The 6,000-nt window shown below is 55.4% G+C and overlaps 1 long non-coding RNA gene across 3 annotated transcripts; it reads left to right on the top strand.

Moving 5' to 3' along the window:
* Window positions 1-332: 332 nt before the first annotated feature.
* LOC137860959 (uncharacterized) lies at window positions 333-4,836 on the top strand. 3 transcript variants are annotated; one of them, XR_011099281.1, is made up of 4 exons: window positions 333-491; window positions 1,189-1,276; window positions 3,471-3,544; window positions 3,894-4,836. It is a non-coding gene; the product is annotated as an uncharacterized lncRNA (long non-coding RNA). The 3 variants fall into 3 exon arrangements; XR_011099279.1 differs by having other exon boundaries at window positions 1,189-1,282; XR_011099280.1 differs by having other exon boundaries at window positions 338-491; window positions 1,186-1,282.
* Window positions 4,837-6,000: the final 1,164 nt, after the last annotated feature.

Below are 6,000 nucleotides of genomic sequence, written 5' to 3'. Positions count from 1 at the left end.
CACTGAGAGCAGCCGTGGACGCCTGCGAGCCCCCAGGGCAGCGGAGCCCGTGCGTTGGCCGGGGCTGACGGCTCGCCGTGGCATTGCAGGAGCTTGCGTGGACTGTGCTAAGATGGGCACTCAGCCAGCGCTGCTGCTGCTGCTCGGCGTATGCAGGCAGCCAGCTCCGTGTGCTCGGAGGTGAAACAGAGCAGCCTCTTCTTTAGAGAGCCGCGCTCTGGCAACACGCTCCCTCCTTTCCCCAGGAGGAGCCCGAATGTGGCAACCAAATAAATCCCAGGGCGAGTCGGTGCGAGGAGGGGAGCGAGCTCCCGCGCGCTCTCGGACGGTGTTTTATTTTTTTTCTCACCTGATCTGCACCTTGCCTGACCCAATCGGCTGGAATCTGGGTGACTCTTCTGCTTTTCTGCTCCTTCCAGGATCTAAAAGAGAAGAAGGAAGTTGTTGAAGAAACAGAAAATGGCAGAGATGCACCGGCCAACGGCAATGCTGTGAGTATGGCTGGGTCTGCAGGGGGAGGCAGCCCTCGCTCCAACGGCTTCTTTATTTTTCCTTCCCCTTCTTGCTTTTGCTGCGAGCTTGTCCCCAGCCCTGCTTGAAGAGGGATCCCCTAGAAATGGCACCACTGTGCTGTGTGGAGCCATCGAGGGGTTTTAGGCTGAGCAGAAGCTCCTCTGAGCATCTATCAGCTGCTGGGTGTGCAGAAAACGAGGTCTGGGCTTGGAAGTCTTGGTCCTTTCCCCAAAAGCCTTGCTGGGTTGTATCCCGTGCAGCTTTCCTTCTAGGCACCAGAGAAATTGGGGGCAAAAAAAAGAAGTGTATTCAGCCTTACAACCAGTTGAATGGGGAAATGTGCTGGGTACAAGCAAACCGGTTGGGTTTCTAATTTTAACGTGCTTGGGGGGGAATTCACTCGGCTGCATGTTAATGTGTCACAAGAGCCTCTGCAGGCTTTGTCTTGGCCTCCGAGCTGCAGCCCCGAGTTACTATAGACCTGATCCTTCATGCCTGGGCTGCCTGCGTTGTGTGGAGGCAGGCAGGAAGCAAGACGCACGCCTGGGGCTCCAGCGGGCTGGTGCTTTAGGAAGGAAAGGTGGGGACGTGCGCTGCTGCTCAACATCTCTTCCCCCCTTTCTCCCTTCCCCAGTGCATATTTTTTTTTAAGTGATGTTTTGTCTTGCCAAGGAGAACGAGGAAAACGGGGAGCAGGAGGCCGACAACGAAGTAGACGAAGAGGAAGAGGAAGGTGGCGAGGAAGAGGACGAGGAGGAAGAGGGTGATGGTAACTTTCCTTCTTCCCCCTGCCCCCATCCCACGGCTGCATCCTGACCACCAGACCCCCGGTTGGGGGGAGCAGCGGGGGCTGCAGGCACCATCTCCTCCCCGGGGTGGCTCCGGGCAGCCTGGTGCAGCGCCGGGGAGTGAAGTCAGCCTTGAATCCCTTCCAGCAGGTTGAGGGCAGATTCCTTCCTCCCTCCTCCAGCCAGACGGCCCCGTGCCGCCGCGCTGAGTAAGCGCCTTAGCTGTGCCGTGCGAGTAGGGAAAAACCTGCCCTTGACTCCTGCCATCCCCACGGCTGCCACGGACACGAGTGGGACGGGATGCAGCCAGCCTGGTGTGCCTGGGGCTTTGACCCTTCCTCATCCAGTGTCCTGGGTTTCCCTGCCCTCCCCCAATTTGGGGTTTTAGTGGCCGCGGCCAGCAATCCAGCAGTGACTTCCCGAATCACTTCTCGCACTCCCCACTTATTTTTTCCCTCCTCCTCCCTAAGATCTGCTTGGATGAGCGACGTTGTTTATTTTTATCCGGCGTTAAGGCTGGAAGGAAACTGTTCTTGTTACACTGGAATGAACTTGAGGCCCGTGATGAGCTGTTACTGGGTTAATCCCCTGTGAATTTTCGGTTCAGTGCTGACCTACTAACCTGGTGGGTAGTTTTGCGGGAGAGGACCAGGGCAGATGAGGTTGGAAATCAAATTAACATCAGACCAGCACCTGCTTGGGCAGAATACACACGGGGAAACCTGCCTCCATCAGGGTGGTGCTGTGCTCCTGGCTTCTTGCTGCCCTTTGGGGACAGATTTCCTAGAGGAGCTGGGCACGGTGGCTCTGTTCATCCCTGGGATCTTTACCCATGAGGTCAGATCGGTGCAGTCCCAATCCCATTTTACCTGCAGCTCCCCTTCTGGCTGGGAGAAGGGCAATCCTCCCCTCCCCAGGCAGGGGGATGCGTGTGCCGCACGCGCATGTGTGCGGGGTGGAAGTGTTGCCTGGATACTGCTGCGAGGAGCCCGGGGAGCTGCGGTCCCACAGTGCCAGCCCCGCTCTTCCCAGCTGGCAGAAGCACAGGCAGGGCTTGGCACCTTCCCCTGGCGGTGCTGGGATCCCGTGCAGGACCTGTCCCTGCTGCCCCCGGGTGATCCAAACCCCAAAACTGCAGTCCCACGGGCAGCGAGCACCGCTTGCATCAGCTTTTTCCCTACCACTTGCGGGCAAACTCCATCCCCCAGCCAGCCAGCAGAGGGGAGCTCGAGGGTATTTTCTCTTTCCTCACCCTTCTCCCCATCCCATCTCGTAATTTGCTTTGCTTAAAGCAGCTCAAAGAACTAAAAATGCTCCCAAGCAGCTTGGTGCTGTCACCTGATGTGCTGGCCGGCCATGGGGTGTGTGCTGCCCGGCGGAGCTAATCCGGGCCCTTCCCGCAGCGTGGGGCACGGCGTGGCCCAGCATATGCCAGGAGAGGGGAAAGGAGGATGGGCTGACCTTAATCCCCCTCTGCCTGTCTGTGTGTGGCTCGTGTGGCGGTGTAAAGCCAGCTTTACCGGCCTTAACGCTCCGTTTTAGCAGGGTCTCACGTTACGCAAGGCTCTGCGGTGGTTTTTTCTTCCTCTGGTTTTGCCCCTAACCCCCCGATAACTCCCCCAAACTGGCCGAATACGCTAAATTCTTCTCCTCGTTCTGATCCACTGGCCTACTTGAGCTCAAAGTGGGTCAAAGCCCAGAGCTCTCGGCTCATCCTCCTCCGGAGCCGCGAGATAAGTTGGGTAGCGTTTGTTTGCCGTTCTGATAATTAGAAAGTGTTCTGACTCAGAACTAATACGTTCTGGCTCTCTTAACTCATTAAAGATGGACTAATAGCTGCAAAGGGAAGCAGAAGTAATCTGGAGCGGTTAGGCGGAGCAGCCACTAGAAAGAGGTTTCCTCTTTTATTTTTTTTTATGTGCTGTGATCTCAGCGCTCGGGGAAGGTGTGGATTTTTTTTTATTTTTTTATTTTTTTAATGTTCCCGTTGCCTGTGGTGTGAGCCTGGCCCCCTGCAGCAAATCCCAATTTCCCCCACTGCCCGTGGGTCAGATCGGCTGGGGGTTGCCCTAAAACAACCCCCCCTGCCCCGGGAAGGCAGCTGTGAGGATATGGGGTGCTGTAAGCACCAGGGGGGCTCACGTTCCTCCCCCTCTCTCCCATGTGCAGGTGAGGAGGAGGACGGCGACGAAGACGACGAAGCTGAGGGAGCCACAGGCAAACGGGCAGCTGAGGACGACGAGGTAGGCAGAGCACCCCTCGTGTCCCGAGAGGGTTTTGGGGTGGAATCAGTGGGGTCGGTGGCACCAGGCTGGGCTTTGGGGCCCGGATCCTGCCCGTGTGGTTCCTGCTGTGTGTGCCCCTGGGGGATTCGGCCCAGTTCTTCATGTGCTGGTTTGGGAACCCAGTGCTGTGGTGGGATGGGGCAGGGGTGCTCCAGCCCCAAAACCAACTGCCAGAGGCTTCATGCCGTGAGGAACATTTCTGCTGCAGGGAGAAGGCAGAACAAGAGCAGAGGGACCCAAAATCTCCTTTATTTCTGCCCCTTTATTCTGTTGTCCCCTCCCCTAACGGCTTTACCTTTCCCCTCAGGACGACGACGTCGATCCCAAGAAGCAGAAAACTGACGAAGATGACTAGGCAGCAAATTATTATTATTTTTTTTTTTAAATAAGGAGGAAAACAAACCAACAAAAAAGGCCAGCGCGTCCTCTTCACCCTTGGGACCCCCCCCCCTCCCTCCCTCCCTCCTTCCTCCCCAACCCCCCCCCATCGCAACCACCCCCCCTACACACACACACAGCCCTTCCTCCCCTATCCGCCGTGGTCATCCTCACCAAGTAGAGTGAACCCCCTGTCCCCGGCCCCCCCCGGCGCGGCGCTGCCACTCACCGAGCATACGAAACGATTCGCCCGTTAGCGGGGAGAGAAAAAACCCCCCCTTCTCTTTTTCCCTTCCCTTCCCCTCCGACCCCCCCCCCCCCCACAGAACCCCCTTACCCCAAGCACCAAAACTTCAAGGCCCTGCTTTCTTTCTTAAAAGTACTTTAAAGGAGAATTTGTTTGTATTTTTTATTTACATTTTATATTTTTGTACATATTGTTAGGAGGTCCGCCATTTTTAAGTGATCTCGGATTGACCAAAAGGGGGGCTTTGAAGTGTATATCTCTTGTTACCTATCTCTGACTTTACTTGTGGTGTGACCAGGCCCAAACCATTATCTCAAAGGAGAATAAAACAAAACCTTGTAAAAAAAAAAAAAAAAAAAGACAAAAATGCAAAAAAAAAAAATTACAATCTTATTCTGAGCATTCCAGTAACTTTTTTTGTGTATGTACTTTAGCTGTACCATAGATCGTGGTTTGTATGAGGTGGCAAGGCCAAAGATAAAAAAGGTTTTTCTTTTTTTTTTCTGTCTATGAAGTTGCTGTTTATTTTTATTTTTTTTTCTTTTTTTGGCCTGTTTGATGTATGTGTGAAACAATGTTGTCCAACAATAAACCGGAATTTTATTTTGCTGAGTTGTCCTAACAAGGCTGCCTCCCAACTGCTGCTTTTTGTTTTTAGTTTTCATTTGTGTTCCTTTTTTTTTTAATTTCTTCTTTTACTTCTCCTTTCTGTCCTTCGTTTCTTTGGTTTTGAGTTGGGCTGGGAAGAGTTGGAGAGAGGATAGAGGGGCGTGAGGTGTTGGGGAATGGAGTTGGGGCTGTGATGTCGCCGTGCTGCTTCCAGGGCACGAAAGGCAGCGGGTTTTAAGAGCTGGGGAGGGGGAAAATAATGCAGAATATTTATTGCAGTGCCTTCAGGTGGGTGTCAATGCCTCCCTGTCCCTGGGGGGAGCTTAATTCTTGGTGGGGGGGCTGTGGGAGGCGTTGGGGCTCTGTCTGCTTCAGCCCAGCCTTCTTGCTTGGCTCCTGACCTTCCCACTAACCTCTCCTCGCTCCTCCAGGGCTCGGAGCTGAGGGGGTCCTGGCCAGGCGTGCGGGGAGCATCCCCGGAGCCCACCGGGTGCCTGTGCTGAATCCTTCCCTGCCTGTGGCTTGCTCGATGCATCCCTTTCCCTGCTGACCTGATCCGTGCCAAACCCTCTCTGTGTTTCCTTCTCCACTTCTAATCATGGGGATCAGCGTTGAGATGCTGGGGTTGGTTTTTAACCTAAAAAAAATAAAAAAAAGGGACCTGTGGTGCATTTAATGCTCTGCCTGGTGCCGGGAGCAGCCGGGTCACTCACTCGGTATTTACACCGGTGGCAAAGCAGCTCAGGAGCTCGCCCCTTGTCCTTAATGATCCGCCTAATCGTGCTGCTGCCTGATAGCTTATCAGATTTACTGCCTTGATTCTCAGCCTGCATCCAGCTGCGCGTGTCACCTGGACAGGTGATGGGGCGCTGGCGGCCGGCACCGAGCGGCTGCCACCAAGTCCCACGAGGGTGGTGGCACCTGGGTGCAGGGCCAGGTGCTGATGGATGCCGAGCCGTGCACGCACGGTGCCCGACGCCCCCACTGCGCGATCGGAGCCGGTGCCTGCGGATTTGCAAGGCAAATTATTCAAATACCGCCTGCAGCAGCAGTGGGAGCTGCCGAGGGCAGGCTCCGTGGTGCTGAGGTCCTGCTGCCTCCCACGGGGGCTGAGAGCGGGCACGGCTGCGGGCTGGCATTGGGGCGTGGGTGGTGAGGAGGGGTGGGACGGGGACAGCCC

The sequence above is a fragment of the Anas acuta genome, chromosome 9, assembly GCF_963932015.1.
Source record: "Anas acuta chromosome 9, bAnaAcu1.1, whole genome shotgun sequence".
NCBI lineage: Eukaryota > Metazoa > Chordata > Aves > Anseriformes > Anatidae > Anas > Anas acuta.
Note: the sequence above shows the minus strand (reverse complement) of the source record. Positions and strands in the feature narration are given on the sequence as shown.